The following is a 21120-nucleotide window of genomic DNA, read 5'->3' on the forward strand; positions in this document are numbered from 1 at the left end:
GGTAGTAAGAAGTCACAAAAGTTTATCAGAAAACCAATGTGATAAGAAGTTTTTAAGGCTATTACATAAACAGGTAGTATTTGATATGGCTACAAAAATAAAGTACATTGCCCTCTCAAATAAGGAACAAGAAACAAACAAGGGTGATAAATTACAGAGATCACCTTAGAAGCAATGACATACTTGGTAGGCACTTGTAAATAATAAGATAATGAACTGGCTGAGTCTCCTTCCCTGGAAGAACCCTGTGAAACTCTACATGTTCTCTTTTACAGTCATCACAACAACTCCACGGAGAGTTGCCTACACAGGAATTATCATCCCATTTTACCTGTGATGAAGTTGAGGGTCCAGAGACCAATGGATTGATCCAACATCACATAGTGAGTCATCAGGAGAGACTAATTTCTCCTTGATTATTTGATTGTCACTAGTAAGTGACTTGCCTGAGGTAATTAAAGAAAAACATTTAGAGAATGAGAAAATATTTGGAAAGATTGATGGCATGCTTATCAAATACGCAGATGACTAGGCCTGAGGGCTCGTCCTAGTTCTACTCCTAATTATGAGATTTCAACAAGTTCCTTAACCAGACTGGACCTCCATATCCTTCTTGAAGAAATGAAATAGTTGAACTAAATTAGGGATTTTCAGACATTCTTCTTCTTTTCCAAGGAAGAAGTACATTGTAATGCTATAAATTTAATTGATAAAAGATGAACTGCATACAATCCCAACCTCCTGCATGGCTCTCCCTATCTCCTACTGGATTCCCTGGACACAGTGAGAAACCATAGTATTAGGTAATCTGAAAGCTCCACCCTATTCTGAAAATTCAATGTTTTTATGACTGGAAGCAACTAGCTTTTTTAATTTTTATTGATTTCAGAGCAGAAGGGAGAGGGAGAGAGAGATTGAAACATCAATAATGAGAGAGAATCATTTATCGGCTGCCTCCTGCAGGGCCCCACACTGGGGATCAAGCCTACAATCTGGGCATGTGCCCTTGATAGGAATTGAACCTGGGACCCTTCAGTCTGCAGGCTCTATTCACTGAGCCAAACCGGCTAGGGTGAGAAATATTGATTTTAGAGATAGGAACATAGATCAGTTGCCTCCCAGACATGCCCTGACCAGGGATCAAATCGGAAACCTAGGTATGTGGCCTGACTAGCGATCTTTTGGTACATGTGATGACACTCCAACTAACTGAGCTACCCTGCCAGGGCGGGAACAACTAGCTTTTTAATCTGCTACATATTCACATCCCCTGCAACGCCTTATAAAAGAGCGACTTGGAGTCAGGGGAGCTGGGTATGGATCCCTGCTCCACCAATGAATTATCTGTCATCTTAACCAAGTTGCTTCACTTCTTTAAGTCTCTGTTTCCTCATCCATAAAATAAAGACATTAGCTCTTCCCAGGTAAGAGTACTTTGTAAACTGTAAAAGGCTGAATACTGTACAGTGCTATTAGCATTATCTTCTGTGCACAGCACCCTTCCACAAGGAGGTGGCTGTATCCTCAGAATGATATGGAGTATCAACATAGGTTGAGCTGCTCTTTGGCAAGTTCACCTAAGAGTAAAAGTGGTATCTATCATTTTGGGTTCATCTTCCCTGTAAGCTGAAGCCAAATCAGTATCCAGGGTGTGAGATATCAACATAGCAAATGATTAAACCAAGGAGGCACTATTGTTAAGTTTAAAGGGAAGAATTGTCCCCATAACCTGACATAGATGATAATGACCCAGAATACTTCCCCTCACACAAAGCTATGACCCAATAATAATTAAGGTCATTAACTGAGTACTTACTACATGGTAGGCACTGTTTTTACATGAGTTATTTCATTCAATCTTCACAAGAACCCTTTGCAATGGTGTTATCCCTATTATATGGTGAAAAAATAACCAATAAAATAGGGCATTATTCTTATTTTGTAGCTTAGAAGGCTAATTTGCTCAGGTTCATACAGTTGGCAAGTGGCAGAGCCTTAACTCAGAATTCAAAACTCTGAACCACTCAGCTCTGCATCCCTCAGTTGGAAGAAATGATTTTCCTCACTCAGCATAAGGGCCAAGAACCTCCAATCCTCTTCATCTTTGTAGTGCCTTAGTTAGCTCCATCTCCCCATTTTTATTTCTTCCTCCATTCAAAAGTGGTTCATTTATCTTCATAAAACTCAGAGGTGGAAAGTGCCTATTAGTCATTAATGTCCCCTCTGTCTCCCACTTACCCTCTATAGCATGTTTCCTGTGTGGGCCTTAAGGAACAGAGCCACGTCTCTTCCCTTGGGGAGTTAGTCCTATAACTAATTCATCTCTGTCAGGAAGATTTTCCTCTTACACTTATCCTCCTCTTCAATTTTGCATTTTACCTATTTCGCTCTGTGGGCTGCACACTTCAGCTCCTCAGAATACACTACCTAAGCCTGCCCAGGCTCTCAGCAGTGATGTTGCTGAGCTGCCTCTTCCCTTCACACTATGGCCAGAGTAGCTTTTTTATTAGCACCTGGCAGATGCTTACATTAGCAGACAGAGGTAGAGGTGAGCTGCAGGGGAAGAAAGTGAGGAGGGATTCAGCTAACACCAGACGTGAAACCTGCTTAGTCAGCAAACCTTGGAGCCAGTTGGGCTTGGACACTTCACTGAGGTGGCCCCTCCACGGCAGGAGAAGCATTTATTGTACAGCTAGGCATAATTCCATTAGGATGCTATGCCAGGCCCTAAACTTAATGCCAGGAATCACAGACATAAATGGTGTATATCATCACAAGGAAGACAGTGCTGTGCAGTGGAAAGCATGTCAGTTTTGGGATTTGAGAAATCTAGTTTAAGCCATTGCTCCACTTTTATTTTTTAAGAATTAGTTTCTTTTTTTAAAAAATATATTTTTATTGATTTCAGAGAGGAAAGGAGAAGGAGAGAGAGATAGAAACATCAATGATGAGAGAGAATCTTCAATCGGCTGCCTCCTGCAGGTTCCACACTGAGGATGAGCCTGCTGGGCATGTGCCCTGATTGGGAATCAAACTGTGACCTCCTGGTTCATAGGTCGATGCTCAACCACTGAGCCATGCTGGCTGGGCAAGACTTAGTTTCTTTAAAAAAATAGTTTATTGATTTTTAGAGAGAGAGGGAGCACGAAGTAGAGAGAGAAAAACAGCATTGTGAGAGTGCATGCCCCCTATCAGGGATCCAGCCAGCAACTTAGGTATGTGGCCTGACTGGGAATCAACCTGGCAACCTTTTGGTACACGGGATGATGCCCAACCAAATGAGCCACACAGGCTAGGACCGTTGCTATACTTTCTACATAGCTATGTGGCTTTGGCAAATCATTTAGCCCACTGATGTTCAGTTACTCATTTGTAAAATGGGGAAACAATACCTATGTAAATTATTTCTATAAGGATTATAGACAATGGCCTGACACATAGTAAGCACCTAATCAATGAGAGATCTTATTTTTCAAAGCCCTAATTCTAAACCACTTGCCCTAACCACTTCCTCATAACTTCGTAACCAATTGTTCTTACCTCTTATTCTTTCATTTTTACTGTGCTGCAAACCAGCCTAGGCTAGGGCTTTCTGATATTCTGGTTTCACCTCCAGCATCAGAAATTCCACACAGTTCATCACTGCCTAGAAAGCAGAAAGCAGATATTAGCTGTCAGAACCAAATCAACATTGCTTTCAATTTTCACTTTGATAGGAACCTCACCATTGGTATGCTGAAATGAATATACTATTTGCCATGTTTGTTATAAGCTCTATATGTTGACAATTTCTCAAAGAACCATTCCAAATGCACAGGTATTAGCAATAGTATCTTAATATGCAAACAATTTGAACAAAATATTTAATTAAAACTCTCTTTCTAAATGAATTCATGTGACCATTCTCAGCCAAAAGGAAACTACTGCTCTCTTAGGTGAATGAAATCTACTCAATTAACAAATATTTATTGAGAGTCTACAATGTACGAAAGACCTTATAAGTACTGGGATACACCTGTTGCCGTGCAGACATAGGGTCATTGAAACAAATACCCCTCTCATGGAGTTTACATTGTAGTGGGAAACACACAATAAACAAACACATAAATAAAGAAAATTAATTTGAGATAATGATGCTTGCAACAAAGAAAACAAAGTGATATAATAGTGACTAGGCTATTATATATAGATTTTTTTAACCTTCATTAAAAAACCAAAGCAAGAGATGCATGTAATTAAAATATTCAAATTCTGAAATAAATCTAATGAATAGTGAGAGGAGAAGTGGGAAGGCTTCTCTGAGGAGCTAGTAACTGAACTGAGACCTGAATTATGAGAAGGAGATAGCTATAAGAAGGCTTGGGGAAAAGCATTTCAACCAGAGGGAACAGCAACCCAAAGGCACTGAGTACAGAGGAGTTTGGTATACAGGTTCATGAGACAACAGGAAAAGGACACTGTATTTAAGGTGAACTGAACAAAGGGCTGAGAGGTAGGAGTTGATACTGTAAAGGTAGGCAGTGGCCAGATCATGTAGGATCTTACAGGGTATTGTAAGACTACCGGCTATGCCATATGTGGGGTTGAAATAAGAAGGAAGAGATATGGACTGATTTGTGTTTTTACAAGATGATTCTATCTTCTGGCTAGAGGATGGAGAATAGAAGAACAAGGGTGAAAACAGTTAGATGGCTTTTATAGTAGTCCAGATGAGCAAGGATGGTGGTTTGGAGTAGGATGGTAATAGTAATGATGGTAAAATTCAGGATTTGCCTCAGAAAAATTTGTTCATAATTTCTTTTTTAAAAAATATTTTTTTATTGATTTCAGAGAGGAAGGGAAAGGGAGAGAAAGATGGAAACATCAATAATAAGAGAGAATCTCTGAACGGCTGCCTCCTGCATGTCCTGTACTGGGGATCAAGCCCGAAACCTGAGCATGTACCCTTAACTGGGACCTGGGACCCTTCAGTCCACTGGCCGACGCTCTATCCACTGAGCCAAACTGGCTAGGGCCATAATTTCTAAAGTTTGTTGATAAATTGGATTTGGGAAGTGAGGTAAAGCAGAAACTAGAATGAGTCCTATGTTTGGACTTGAACTCCTGTGCATATGGTGGTACCATTTACTGAGACAGGCAAGATGAGGTAGAACACGTTTTAGGGGTTTGGTTTTCATTTGGTTATAAGTATGATGGACCTATGACACAGTCATATGGAGATGCCTAAAAGGCAAACTTGCTTGTCTATTACAGAATTCTTCCATTATCCCTCTCATAGTGCACAACCAAATGGTTTGCTAGCTTAGAAATCTACAAGAAAAAGGGGCAGGTACCAGTGCCAGTTCCAGATGCCTTTGTAATCAATTTACAGTTTTTCCTAAGAGTTCATTTAGGGCCTCAGGGGACCATGGTGGGTACTCCTTGGACACCTAAACTACATTCTAAGATGTGTCTGAATAGCTGTGGTTGGTAGAGGAAGTAGTTTTCCAGAACAGAGTTATATTTGGCCACCAAAACATTTCCAAGTACATTTTCCAGTTGGCACATAGATAAAATATGGCATGGCATGAAGATATAGTACAATCTAGTTGGAAATGTTTCTGAGACATAGACATACTAAAGAGAAAAGGTTTTATTTTTCTTCTCCTTCAGATTCTGGTTCATAGATTTATAGCTTTTAGAATTGGGAGGATCTCAAAGAACAATGGAACATTTGATGTCAGGCATGCAAGGCATCCAGGCAGTGAACACCTAGAAGAATCACACCACTTTCTATAACAGAGTTCTCAGCCTTTGAGAATGGGGCCTTTTCAAGCTTCTTAACATACAAATTTAGGTCTTCACACCTGTTTCCAGTTAAAACATTAAGTATAAATGAAATAAATCCAATATACACAAAACATTAAAATAATAATCAGTAGGATGCTTCCTCATATGCAAACTGTGCTTTGAAAGTCAAAACTACTCTCCCTATTTAAATATCTAAATATTTAAATATCTCCCCTGTGATATTATTTTGCTTTTCTAACACAAAGCTCTTAGATTAATTTCTAGCCTATCATCTATGATAATAAAAGTCTAATGTGCTAATTAGACCGGATAGCCGAACGACCTTCCGGCTTCGGCCGGGGGCTGAGCTCCTCGCACGAATTTCGTGCATCGGGCCTCTAGTATCTACGTGAGAAGGACATGGTTTTTCATGCTGCTTTGTAGCCTGCCCCTGTCAGTTTATCAGATTTCTTTATAATGGCCTTCTCATTTCTTTAACTGTCCTCTTACTGGTTGATGGGTCTAATACCTGTTTGGAAGCTCCCCTGAGCTAAGTTTATTACCAAACTGTGGTCTCTCCTAAGCTATAAATCCCACCCTCACCCCACCCCACTCCCACACTAGTCTATTTTCAGGATCACCTCTCCTAACTGTGAAGCAGAAATATTATGACATATTGATACAAGGAAAACAAGGAAGTAGGATTATTCTGAAAGCCAAGGAAGCAGCCACATCCTAAAACAAACTGAAAAATAATCACTATTGTCTACATTTGGACCAACACCACAACTTAAAAGCAAGGGAGCATTCATTTTAACAAAAACTTGCTGACATATTCCACCCTTTCCAGTCATGGCCTATGTTTCCCATTTCTGCACCCAAGGCCTTGAAGGTTGTGCTTGCTGGGCTTTTCCAGGGAACATTAGAGCTTGCACAAAAATTAGTTCAACTAAGCTTGTGTTCTCTAAAAAAGTTAGTTCAACTCAGGTCACTTATTCTTGCATTTGTGTAAGACAACCTGATTCTTAAAACTAGGCTTTCTTATCATGAGTCTTTGAAGAATCTCCCTTCCCAGCATATTTAATGCAGAACAAAGGTTGGAAGTACAGACTGTGCATTTCTTTTATCTTGTTTCCTTCAGTCATAATTAAGAGTTGCACCCATCAAAAAATGCTCTCCTTATAGTTTAAATTGCCAACTTCAGAGCAACAATTCACCAGATCCTCTCAAATATCGTGATCTATTTACTCTTTCCTCTACTTCCTCAACCAAAAAGGTCTCTATACTTTCTATCAAAATAACATTAATGTAGAAATCCACTATAATCTTCAATCTATTTTATGATCACCTATTCCCTTTGTTCTTCCCCTGGGACTTCTACATGATTCTTTTTAACAATTTTCATTTCAACTAGAAAATTTAAAGACAGATTTAACTTTTAAACTTGCTGTATATGTCAATAATAGCTTGAAAAGCTGAAGTGTACTTGCTAAAATTCTTTTTCCTCCCCCCCACCCCCCCTTTTCCTTTTCTAACACACAAGATTTGGCAATGTGCAGAAGCAATTAGAGACTGACTGGCATAGCCTTTGGAGACAGGTGGACCTGGTTTTGTGGTATTGTTCTAGTTATTCAACCTTTCAGAGTTTGATTCCTGGAATGGTAACACACTATCTTATGGAATGTTGCAAAGACCAAAAGAGGTGTGGAAAGCCTTGAGCCCAGTGCCTGACAGACTGATTGTACAAGTAAAGTTAGTACATTCCAAGTTCCTTTGGGGTACAGGAATGAGTACTGTTCACAGAAAATCCTGTTTCCCAAATTTCTCTAATAATAAGAATTTCATATGACATTGGTTAAAAAGACAATTTCCCTGGTCTCATCCCAGGCCTGATGAATCAAAAAATCCAAGGCTTGGGAACTAAGAGATTGTATTTTTAATTAACATTCCTTGTGATTTGTATAATCAGAAAAGCTACAGAAGCACTGATAAAGAATCAATATCTGTTATATTCTGTAATTATAAGCAAAATTCAAAATAAATTAATATTGTTTTAATAGTTTGATTTTTTAATGTGTGGAGCTTCATTAGGCTCCTACTTAAATAATACAGCTGAGAATTTTAACTGAAACTTACAGCATATATTTCAACTTTTAATCCATTTTTTCTCTGTAGGCTCTACAAAGCAGCCAAACTTCATTCTCATTAGTGAATAAAAATGATACTGCTTCTGGTTTTAACTGATTTAGTATCAGCAGAGTAAGAGCCAAGACTACTGTAAAGCACTTTGGTAAGGAATAGCACCGCAAAAACGTTTATTATAATAATTATTAACTGTTCATTATAATGGTTTACACCTATAACTTGACTTGTGAGTTAACCAGCTAGCTTCATTTTAATATACTTTTAGCAAATCTATGCATCATAGGGACAAAGCTTGAAATATTATTATTTTTTTTAAAATATATTTTATTGATTTTTTTACAGAGAGGAAGGGAGAGGGATAGAGAGCTAGAAACATCGATGAGAGAGAAACATCGATCAGCTGCCTCCTGCACACCCCCCACTGGGGACGCGCCCGCAACCAAGGTACATGCCCCTGACCGGAATCGAACCTGGGACCCTTCAGTCCACAGGCCGACGCTCTATCCACTGAGCCAAACCGGTTTCGGCAAAGCTTGAAATATTATATATGAAACAGCACAACCATCCCTTTTTGTTTGAACCCGAATTACTTTTTATTCTTTCCTTCTTTTTTCGGTGGGCCTCTAGAAAAATTCACATTTTAGGTTATGTTTTGCAATGTGTTTAGATAGCTTCGTATTTTTAAGTACTTGGCATCCAGATATAACTTTAATATTTCATTCCAAGATGACACTGTGGATGGTGATTATTCTCTCCTTGTGTTGTATGTGGCAGGGACCCCGAGGAGAGTGAAAACGAGGAGGAAAGGATGGGAGAATTGTTGGATAAATCAATGTAACAGCAGCAGCTTCTTCTTCTGAATGACTATCCAACAAGGCACATTTACTGAGCTCTTGCTAGAAGCCAGCTACCATTTTAACTCCTGAACTGCTCTGTTGGTTCACTGGTCTCAGTGTTGCCTCTGAACCCTGTGACCAGCTAGAGGCATGACAGTTGGTGGTGGCTGGTAGATATTTTTCTGTAAAAAAGAACCAGGATGTTCTTGGTTGCCTGGGGCCACAGCTACCACATAGTGGTTGATGCTCTATTATCAGAACTGCTTGTAAGTCTTCTATTTTATGTCTAGGCCTATCTCGTATCAAACAACAAAATAAAAAAAGCAGACAGTTTATCTTGCTCTCATCCACTAGAGTTGGTGTGAAATGAACATGCTTTAAGACTATTAGTCCAAGCATTAGACACTACCTACATTCTAGATTATACCATCTTGCATTTGTTTATAATTGCTTTCCTATGTTTCTTTAGTTGTTTCCTATTAAAATTCTCTCTCTTTTTATTTAGCAAGTACCCTTCTACATTTTTTTTCCTATAACATAGTGCCCAGGATAAAACTATACATGCGGAAGGTACTCAAATGTTGGAATGAATAAATATAAAGAAGCACATTACTTCATAAACTGCAATATAGGATCTTGCTGGTGACTGTTTCTTTTCATTTGACATTCAGTAAGTGACATTAATAAAAATTTCCCTAAGTTTTAAAAATTTGACATGTAGTGTTTTTGGAAAGTTGGAAACTACCAGCCATAGGAAAGTGTAGAGAGCGCGCCTGGGAAGGCACATGGGCATTTCTTTAACTTGTCAGCTGAACCCAAGGCAACAGGCAAAGCCACGCCCTGGGAACACACTTTGCCAAAAAGGCAAGGGTGTTATCAGCTTGACCTCCATTTCAGCCCAGGTGTCGGGTAGTGGGTTTTGATATGTAAATCCAGTCAAGCACCAGGAATGCTTGGGCCTACTCAAGAATGCAAATAATCTCCTTTGTCTTGACTTTTGTGAAACTTCCTGGTATTTGGGGTGTAAAATAAACACGCTGCATGGGCTCTGGGTCACTGTCTCTCCATCAGAAGAGGGCAGCGGTCCACCCGGCCCCAGCTTTGTCCTTCCATTTTGTGTCTTGTCTCTTTCTTTCTTTTATTTCTCAATCCCCGGCCGCCTCTATTCAGGAATTGGATCCGCTCTCTAGCTGTGCTGGAGGCGGAAAAGAGAGAAAATAGTTACATCTGGCGCCTAACATGGTCCTGCTGAGTACAGAGGCAAGAAGCGAGGGGGTCGCTCCAAGAAATGTGCACACCACAGATTAAAGAAGTAAGGTAAGGAGCAGATTGTTGCAAGTTGTATTAACTGGGTGTAAAACATGGGTAATTCTCAAATGCTTAAAACTATTCTCAAAGCTCAAGGATGCTCTGTTAAGCGTAGTTAGATTCTTGATTTCTTAAGTTTTGTTGATGAAACGTGGGAAAAGGTCAGAAAGTAGTTGCGTGACCAATACTCAGCAGAAGGTCCAGAGAAGATTCCTATTCCTACTTTAATTCGTGATGGCCTTGATCCAGCACAGGAGAGTTTAAGAATGTCTAAGCGGGATGTGGCCACGGCCTTACAGCCTACAGTGTAGGGGTGCGAATCTCTAAGAATACCACCTCCCCCCTCTGCGCCTCCTCCGCCTCCACATGTCGTTCCTGTGACCGCAGTCAAAAGCCCAGCTGATAAAGATTTACCTTGTAATTATGAGCAGGAACTAGAGTTTGAGGCAGAGTGGGACAAGCATCCCTGTGAGCAGGATAAGAAAGGTTTTGCTCGCAGCTTCCCAGCCTTTACGCTGGATGCCGGCGCTTGGCCAAAAGTGACTTCATATTTCATTTTGTTGGAGGCTCAAACTACTTGTATTAGGCTGAACCAAGTAGAAAGGATTAAAGGAATTTCTCAGCAACTGCCAATGATTCTTTATCTTAAAAACTCTTTTTCTTTCCTTAAAAAATAAAAATAAATAAAAATTGAAATAATAATAAAAATAAAAACAGTAGACGCCAGACCATCACTGAATTTTCCCCCAAAACAAGAAGGAGGTGGGGGAAGGGAGACACATGGCAATCCAATATGGATGCCCACTCCCCAAGAAAGCCATTTTAAAAGGTCTCATCTTCGCCATGCTTAAAGATGGTGGATATGAACCGGGGGGAAAAATAGAGGCTGGCTTCCCAAAGCAATCTCTAAAGGAAAAAAAGTGGCTCTTTTAAAATTTCCCGCCCAGAGGCAAGAAACCAGCAGGAAGTAGATAGCAATTTTGCATGGAATAGCTACAGTTTTGCTTCTTGACTTCCCCAGCAGAAAAATTATGGCGTTTTTAAAAGTAAGCGGCTGGGCCTGGCCTGTTTTGCTTGCCAGCCTCAAGTGTGGTTTTCCAGAGATGCTGAAACTTAAAAACTTTGAAGTTTACTAAATCAAATGATAAAAACTTATATCTAAATATATTGAAATGATATAATACTGAAATGTTGATCTGAGTATGCCTCGTATGAAGTCTAGAGGATAGAATTTAATCTATTAATTGAATATGCTTTGTATTTTTTTGAAATGTATCCTTAAAAATGTAAAAGTATTATTGATTTGAGAAATGCTAAGTATTTAACTTGCTACCAAAAATTTGAAGCTCTAAAAGTTTAAGGTTCAAATAAAATTGGGAGAAATTATATAATTGTGGCAACTAAATGCCTAGAGTATAGAAATTTATTTTTGAGAAAGTAAATTTTGTGTTTTCTCTGAAATAATTAGGAATTCAAAATATGTTACTTATTGGTCTAATTAAAAAAGAGGATTAATTCTGTGATCCAGTTTAAATTTAATTGATATTCTTTAAAATAATTTAAGTATATAATCTTTAAATCATATATATAAATATATATATTTGATCTTTCCAAGTATATTTCAAGACTTTGAGAATAACTTTCAGACATTTCATGGGCCCTGAAATGTTTTCAAAAGCCTGTTCTCTCTTAAAAGAAATATTTTTTAATTAAACCGATTGATACTTGAAATCGCATGGAAAGCTTTATCAAATAAAAATTAATCAATATATTTTACTTATATACATATATTAAATGTTATGAAGGTTTTAGCCTCTAAGGAGGGCAAAATATTTCTTAAAATCCATTAGCAAAATTTTAAGACGGAATTTACAGTAACGAAAAGCCCATAGCCGCCTGCATTTTAAATAGGTTGGTTGTGGGTCAGCGTTTCTGCTTTGTGAATCAGACCTATAAGTTTACTAAATTTTCTTGCTTTGCTTTTTTAATAAAAATACCTAATTAAATTACTTTATAAATTAGCTTTTAAAAATATAATCAAGGTCTCATATAAATTAAGTTACATGAGAAGCCAATGTTTTTATAAGTAATTGAATCCAAGTTAAATCTAAGAACAGATTAGAAGCCACCATGAGGACTGACTGGCTTGGCAGCCGCCATGTTAGCCTCATGGCTTGCCTCTCCCATGGGGCCGCCATCTTGAAACAACAAAGGCCAACCCCTTCCTTTGAATAAGCCAATGTCTTTGTAAGCAATTTCATTAAGTCTTCTAAGAAAGTTACTGAGGGAGAAACCAAGATGGCGGCATAGGTAAACACCTAAACTGCTGCCTCGCACAACAATTTCAAAACTACAACTAAAAGACAAAATGGACATCATCCAGAACCACAGGAAAGCTGGCTGAGTGGAAATTCTACAACTAGAAGGAAAGAGAAAAGCACACGAAGACTCAGAGGAGCTGCAAAAGGCTGAGGTACGGACACGCGCACACACGCGGAGAGGACTGGCAGCTGAGTCGTGGCTGGCTTTCTCAAGTGAGAGGGAGACAGAAGCTCCTGACTGTGCTGAACTCCAGTTCAGGGTGAGACCCTGGGGACCCAGACTCATATCGGGAGAATCTGGACTGTCAGGAAAAGAGAAAAGCACACTGAGACTTGGGGAAGATCGAAAGGCAGAGAGCCAGAGGCGCGTGCGCGAGGAGGACTGACTGCTGAGTGCACGGCTGGCTTTCTCAAGCAGGAGGGAGACGGAAACTCCTGACTGCGCTGAACTCCAGTTCCGGGTGAGTTTCTGGGGACCCAGACTCATTCAAGGAGAAACTGGACTGTCTGGCAGTGGGCAAAACTTGAGGGCGGCTTTCTCTCAGAGGTGTTTGCAGCACCGAGGGACACTGAGACCCAGAGGCCTCATAGGGCAGGGCTGACGGGAAACCAAGGCTGTCTGCTCCGCCCTGAGACTCCGCCCCATCCAAGCTGAGCACAGAGGCTTTTGTAATTTTGCAAGTCTTGTCTCATAAGGCTGTCTCCAGCACAGAAGTTCTCCCAGCGTAGACACAGCTGATCCTTACAGCCAATTGGCCTGGAGGTCAATTCCTCCCAGTGATACCAACAACAATCAAGACTTAACTACAACAAGGCTGTGCACACCGTCCACAAAGGGGTGCACCAAGAGTGTCCACCTCAGGTAACTGGGGAGGCTGAGCCACTGGGCCCTATAGGACACCTAGCACACAAAGCTACTCTACCAACTCAGGAAAGCAGCGAAAATGCGAAGACAAAGAAGCAGATCACAAATGAAAGAAATGGAGGAAAGCAAATGACTGGATATAGAGTTCAAAACCACGCTTATAAGGTTTTTCAAGAATTTCCTAGAAAAGGCTGATAAATTTAGCGAGTCCCTCGAGGATATGAAAAAGGACCAACTAGAAATTAAACATACACTGACTGAAATAAAAAATATTATACAGAGACCTAACAGCAGACTAGAGGACCGCAAGAATCAAGTCAAAGATCTGAAATACAAAGAGCAAAAAACACTCAACTGGAAAAGCAAAAAGAAAAAAGAATCCAAAAATTTGAAGATAGTGTAAGGAGCCTCTGGGACAACCTCAAGTGTACCAACATCAGAATTATGGGGGTGCCAGAAGAAGAGAGAGAGCGCAAGATACCAAAAACCTATTTGAAGAAATAATGACAGAAAACTTCCCCCACCTGGTGAAAGAAATAGACTTACAAGTCCAGGAAGCGCACAGAACCCCAAACAAAAGGAATCCAAAGAGGACCACACCAAGACACATCATCATTAAAATGCCAAGAGCAAAAGACAAAGAGAGAATATTAAAAGCAGCAGAGAAAAACAGTTAGTTACCTACAAGAGAGCACCCATACAACTGTCAGCTGATTTCTCAACAGAAACTATGCAGGCCAGACGGGAGTGGCAAGAAATATTCAAAATGATGAATAGCAAGAACCTACAACCAAGACTACTCTACCCAGCAAAGCTATCATTCAGAATTGAAGGGCAGATAAAGAGCTTCACAGATAAGAAAAAGCTAAAGGAATTCATCACCACCAAACCAGTATTATATGAAATGCTGAAAAATATTCTTTAAGAAGAGGAAGAAGAAAAAGGTAAAGATAAAAATTATGAACAACAAATACATGTCTATCAACAAGTGAATCTAAAAATCAAGTGAATAAAAAATGTGATGAACAGAATAAACTGGTGAATATAATAGAATAAGGTGCATAGAAAGGGAGTGGACTGACAATTCTCAGGGGGAAAGGGGTGTGGGGGGTGGGGGAATAGACTGGACAAAAATTGTACACTTGTGGATGAGGACAGTGGGGGGGGGGGTAAGGGCAGAGGGTTTGGTGGGAGCCGGGTGGAGGGGAGCTATGGGGGGAAAAAGAGGAACAATTGTAATAATCTGAACAATAAAGATTTATTAAATTAAAAAAATAAAAAAAGAAAGTTAGTGATACCTCCCATAATCCCTCTGTATATGCAAATAAGCAAAAGGGGATACTCTTTAAAAATAAAATTCTAGCTTAATAAAAAGGAGAAATTTGAAAATTTTGAAATCTCTTCCACTAATATTTACAGTATAAACTAAGATTGTTGTTAAAGTATTAAATCTGACAGTAAAATAGTAGTCAACTTAATTGTAATGAGATTTCTTGTAATATGGCTATTTGGCAATATCTGCCAGTTTTAAGCAGCAGCCCTGTAGGCTGGTGTTAAGACAAAGGTTTTTAAATAAAACTCTCTATAGCCTGAAAATTATTTTGGAAGGAAATAAAGACAGGTTTCCTTCAAACATCTTAAGAACTAATTGAAAGTCAATATATTTGGCCTCATAAGTTGAAGTAAATAATTTGTGTTTTTGCCTCCCTGATAAAGTTTATGTTAAAGTTATTTAAAGACTAATTGTCGAAGTTTACAAGTGAAGTTAAAAAATAAACCTTATTTCAAATTATTTAAAACTGGCTACGTGAAATAAGTGAATATTCAAGAAAATTTAATTGTACTGGACAAAAAAAACCTATTTCTGAAGTATTAACTAAAATTTTTATTGATAGTTCATCTCATAGTAAAATTGCTTAACATGCAATGAATCCAAAGCAGTCATATTTCTGTGCAAAAATTAAAATTACCTCAGGCATTAACCATTTTTACAGATGGATCCCGTTCTGGAAAGGCTGGATCTACTGCATCAGGGGAGCAAAGGTCCTTCAAACCCCTTATATTTCAGTAGAAATACAAGCTCTTATTTATGCCTTAACAGATTTTGCTATGGAACCCATCAACCTATAGTGATAGTGCTTATGTAGTATGGCCAAAATTATTGAAACAGCTACTATAGGGCACATTAATTCAGAGGAACTTTTTCAATTATTTTTCAGCCTTCAAAATGTTATTTGAGAATGACAATTTCCATGTTTTATTGGAAGCAATGTCCTCAGTGTGTTATCCACCTCCCTGTGCCAACTTTAGGAGTAAATCCCCAAGGACTTAAACCTAATCAAATCTGGCAAAATGGATGTCACTCAATAGTGGAAAGAGCCAATCATACTCTTAAAATGCAATTACTAAAACAAAAAGGGGGAGACGGATGTTATGTGTCACCTCAAAACAAACTCAGTCATGCTCTTTATACTTTAAAAATTTTTGAATTGTGATGCAGAGGATTGTACAGCAGCAGAAAGGCATCAGGCCTCCTATACAATAGCCTCCACTGAGTTAGCTAGGTGGAAGGAAGCATAAACCAGACAAGAGTTTTATCAGATTAATAATGTGGGGAAGAGTTTGTGTTTTGTATCTTTCCAGAAGGAGCAGTGCAGCCAATTTGTGTGACAGAGCGTTACGTCCGTCACCACAATGGACCCAGAGAAGCTTCTTGTCCCTTCACTCAAAAGGACTGAGAGTTGCCCCAATGACAGCAAAGCGGAAGAAGAAGAAAACTGAAGGCTACACAAGGGACTGAGGTGCCAATATGGGGTCAGCTGAAGAAGTTAACGACTGAAGCGCAGCAGATTGTGGAAAAGCAAGAAGTGGAAGCTACTTCTTCAACCATGTCTCTGCCTATGCTAGCATTGGTTAGCTGCCAGTCTTCTGCAAAGTCTTACGCAGCCAAGTCCAAGGACTCTGAGTAAATATACACCAGCAGCAAAAGAAACTTTCTTTCATTTAGTAGCTAAAAATGTTAACATGTCTATAGTTTTGATTTCTCTCTTATTGCTGTGTTGCATTGGCATTGTTTTGTTATTTTAATAGCCAGCGTTTTGCTCTTGACGTTCAAGTTTTAAAATGATAACATTTAAGTAGTTTGGTTTTTGCATTGGCATTGTTTGCAATTGTTTTAATATTAGAGCTTTGTTCTTGATGTTTAAATTTTACTTTTATTATAGTAGCTTAAAAACAAAAAAAGGGTGAGATATAGAGAGCACCTGGGAAGGCACATGGGCATTTCTTTAAATTGTCAGCTGAACCCAAGGCAACAGGCAAAGCCACGCCCTGGGAACACACTTTGCCAAAAAGGCAAGGGTGTTATCAGCTTGACCTTCATTTCAGCCCAGGTGTCGGGTAGTGGGTTTTGATATGTAAATCCAGTCAAGCACCAGGAATGCTTGGGCCTACTCAAGAATGCAAATAATCTCCTTTGTCTTGACTTTTGTGAAACTTCCTGGTATTTGGGGTATAAAATAAACACGCTGCATGGGCTCTGGGTCACTGTCTCTCCATCAGAAGAGGGCAGCGGTCCACCCAGCCCCAGCTTTTTCCTTCCATTTTGTGTCTTGTCTCTTTCTTTTATTTCTCAATCCCCAGCTCCTCTACTCAGGAACTGGACCTGCTCTCTAGCCGCACTGGACGCAGAAAAGAGAGAAAAACTTTACAGAAAAGTCTAAACATGGTCACTAACAATGGTGAATTATATTCCCAATGAATTGGATTAGGGTATTGTTTTTCTCATTCCAGAAATTAGAAAATACAGAAGATATACATAAAAGTTTGCACTAAAGAATTTTGATTACTTTTATTGTACATATAGTCTATTTAACTGTCATGCATCTTACCTAATAATAGAGAAACATGTAAATACACTGTACCTCCGCTATGCCCACAGCCAATCAGGGTGAATATGCAAATTAACCCAACAAAGATGGAAGTTAATTTGCATACATACCTGGGTCCCGGGAACCTCCTTGGCACCCAGGTCACTCTCAGCCAGCCATCGGGTGGAGGCTTTAGGCTTGGGAAGGGGCTGAGTCTGTGATTGGAGGTGCAGGGGGTGGGAGGGCAGAGAACCCCTTCCCAAGTCTAAAGCCTGGGGCAGAGGCTTTAGGCTTGTGCAGGGGCCAACCCTGGGATCAAAGGGAAGGGGAAAAAATCAATGGAAACATATCCTCAGGTAAGGATAAAAAGAAAAATAAAGAAAGAAATATCATATCCTATGAAAGACACATCTTGAAAATGCTTAATAGTCATTTTTTCATGGTGAGGGGACTGGAGTCTGTGTTGATGAAAATACCTTAGTGGCTGTGGTGACTGGCAGTGGCTACAGCAGTGGGGTGATGGGGTAGGCGCCTTCCCCTGATCAGCCCGGTCGCCTCCCGAAAAATATAAAATATAAACAAACTAGGGGCCTGGTGCATGAGTTTCATGCACTGGGGAGGGGTTCCTCAGCCCAGCCTGCCCCCTCTCACATACTGGGAGCCCTCAGGGGATGTCCTACTGACGGCTTAGGTCCACTCCCCACCTCTGAGGGTTGGGCTAGGGATTTTCTACGAAAAATATAAAGAAACTATATAAAAAAAAATAAAATATAAACAAACTAGGGGCGGAGCGGACCTAAGCCATCAGTAGGACATCCCCTGAGGGCTCCCAGTATGTGAGAGGGGGCAGGCTGGGCTGAGGAACCCCTCCCCAGTGCATGAAACTCGTGCACTGGGCCCCTAGTTTGTTTATATTTTATATTTTTTATATAGTTTGTTTATATTTTTCTTGAAATTATTATTTTCTTTTTTATTATTTACATGTTGGTGTGGAGTCTTCCCAACTTGCTGTTATGCATCTATACATTTTCCTATAAAAGTGAGTGTATACTTATATTGTGATTGACTATCAGTATAGTATCTTTTTATAAAGATGCTCATTTTTGAATGAAAAGATGGCTGATGAGGGCAAGGAGTAGAGATGGGTACAATGTCTGCAGAGAGACAACATCTGATCAGGGACTTGGAATATTTCTTCATTTTCATAAATAAGATATCTCTGCTTTCTACCTTGGTTTAAATCTATTCTAGGATATAGATCATATACTTTACATCAGTATTTCTCAGACTTTAGAATACTTCATAATTATCTAAGAAGTTTGTTTTAAAAATGTAGAAAATCCCTAGCCCAACCCTCAGAGGTTCTGATTTGATAGGTAACAGGCATTTGTCAGTTTTGACTAGCCAGCATTTAACTCTACTTCCCATTTTCATTTTCATTTTCCATTAGAGGAATCTACCTCTGTATCCAATGTTAGGAAGAGTAACCTAACATCTGAACGGTCTTTTCAGAACTTTCCGTCTAAGCAGAGATGCAGTGGTAAAGTTAGAGCAGAGGATAGTTATAGTGTCATTCCTGTACATGATTTTGTGGTTTTACTAAAGCTTCCTTGGTTCTAATCTCTGGTCAATTCTGAGAACCCCTGATATTCTTCCAGACAGTTCCTTCTTTGTCTAAGGTAGACCAAATTGCTTTCTGTTAACTTGCAACAGGGAATTATAACCACTATGAGAGATCTATACTATGAGATATAAAAACATATGTTTTTAGCAAGTTCTCCAGGTGATTCAGATGCAGGTGGGTCCTCAAACTATACGTTGAGAAATTATTCTGCTTAGCTTATGATATCATGGTATTCATGTAGAAGGCACTCAATAAATGCTTACTGATAAATGGATGGATAGATGATAGATTCCTTATTAAGTAGCCTGACCTCAGGTCTACTAATGCTAGACTTTTGTCAAATAAATGTAAGCATACTGAGGTTGTTCCCTAAAGTTTTCTTGTTAGCTGTATGTACTGTTAAAAACTATAAGTTTTAAAGCGCTTTAGAAAAGTCACAAGTAGAAAGGAATTGATAAGAAAGAATTCATGTTAGAATCTTTCCAATAATGAAGACATGAAATTTTATAGGCATGGCCATAGGTTTTTGTTTGCCTTTTTTGTTTTTCTTATTGGATGATGGCAAAATATTTGAAATCTTGTATATTTCATCAGCATTTTATATACCAAAAAAAATAAAAAACCCATAAAATAACTAATTAAAATCACCTTTTCTTGCTTAAGTAGGTTGAAAAATATGCCAGTAACTAGTGGAATTGTTCATGATTTCAACCTTGATGGTGATATCTTCAAAAGTTGGAGCAAAGACCATGCTATGATTAGTTTTCTTCTGTAGGGCCTTTCCATTCATGGTTTCATTAGTATTCTTAGAAGTATTTTTAAGTATTAGTGATAGATCTTTGTAAGAATTTTCTTTCATGTAAGGATAGAGCCCTTTTTATTACTGATACATCCCCAAGAAATGTGGATAAGTACTTGTGTACCCCAAGGACTTAGGCTTAGCTGCCATTAATAATCTTTGGAGCAGAGGAGAAACCAAGATGGCGGCATAGGTAAACACCTAAACTGCTGCCTCGCATAACAATTTCAAAACTACAACTAAAAGACAGAACGGACACCATCCAGAACCACAGGAAAGCTGGCTGAGTGAAAATTCTACAACTAGAAGGAAAGAGAAAAGCTCACAGAGAATTGGAGGTACGGCAAAGGGTCTTTGTGCGCCAGAGAGGAAGGGCGGCTGAGAGCCTGGCTGACTTTCTCTGGCGGAAGGGGGAAGGAAGCCCCCGACCGCACTGAACCCCAGTTCTGACTGCACTGAACCCCAGTTCCGGGCGAGCCCCTGGGGACCCACGCTCTTACGGGGGGAGTCTGGACTCTCGGGCAGAGATTCGGGAGCTGGGGAAGGCAGAAGTCTGAAGGCGCGCGCGTGCCAGTGCGCACAAAGGCTGCGGAGGTTGCCACAGGCTTTCCCTAGTGGAAGGGAGTCAGAGGCTCCTGACTGCACTGAGCCCCAGTTCTGACTGCACTGAACCCCGGTTCCAGGCAAGCCCCTGGGGACCCACGCTCTTGTGGGGGGAGTCTGGACTCTCGGGCGGAGACTCGGGAGCCGGGGAAGGCAGAGGTCTGCGTGTGCGCAAGGGCAAGGCTGCCGGGAAGCCAAGACTGTCTGCTCCACCCTGAGACTCCACCCCATCCAAGCCAAGCACAGAGGCTATTGCAATTTGGCAAGTCTAATCCTAGAAGGCTGTCTCCAGCACCGAACTTCTCCCAGCATAGACGCAGCTAATCCTTACAGCCAGTTGGCCTGGAAGTCAATTCCTCCCAGTGATACCAACAACAATCAAGACTTAACTACAACAAGGCTGTACACACAGTCCACAAAGGGTGCACCAAGAGTGTCCACCTCAGGTTAACTGGGGAGGCCGACCACTGGGCCATATAGGAAACCTAGCACACAAATCTACCCTACCAACTCAGGGAATCAATGAAAATGCGGCGTCAAAGAAACAGATCACAAACGAAAGAAATGGAGGAAAACAAATGACTGGATATAGAATTCAAAACCACAGTTATAAGGCTTTTCAAGAATATCCTAGAAAAGGCCGATAAATATAACGAGACCCTCGAAGATATGAAAAAGACCAACTAGAAATTAAACATACGCTGACTGAAATAAAAAATATTATACAGAGACCCCAAAACAGACTAGAGGAACACAAGAATCAAGTCAAAGAATTGAAATACAAAGAAGCAAAAAACACTCAACCAAGAAAGCAAAAAGCAAAAAAAAAAAAAAAATCCAAAAAGTTGAAGATAGTGTAAGAAGACTCTGGGACAACCTCAAGTGTACCAACATCAGAATTATGGGGGTGCCAGAAGAAGAGAGAGAGCAAGATACTGAAAACCTATTTGAAGAAATAATGACAGAAAACTTCCCCCACCT

The 21120-nt window shown here is 39.8% G+C and overlaps 1 long non-coding RNA gene across 1 annotated transcript in view; it reads right to left on the reverse strand.

The window, feature by feature from the left end:
• LOC308234308 overlaps positions 1-21120 on the reverse strand; it is a 47113-nt gene that overhangs the window by 1722 nt on the left and 24271 nt on the right. The window contains exon 2 of the long non-coding RNA XR_013959043.1: positions 3541-3646. This is a non-coding gene — a long non-coding RNA (uncharacterized lncRNA). The remainder of the gene's footprint in view (positions 1-3540; positions 3647-21120) is intronic.

The sequence above is a fragment of the Plecotus auritus genome, assembly GCF_963455305.1.
Source record: "Plecotus auritus genome assembly, chromosome: 9".
Lineage (NCBI taxonomy): Eukaryota > Metazoa > Chordata > Mammalia > Chiroptera > Vespertilionidae > Plecotus > Plecotus auritus.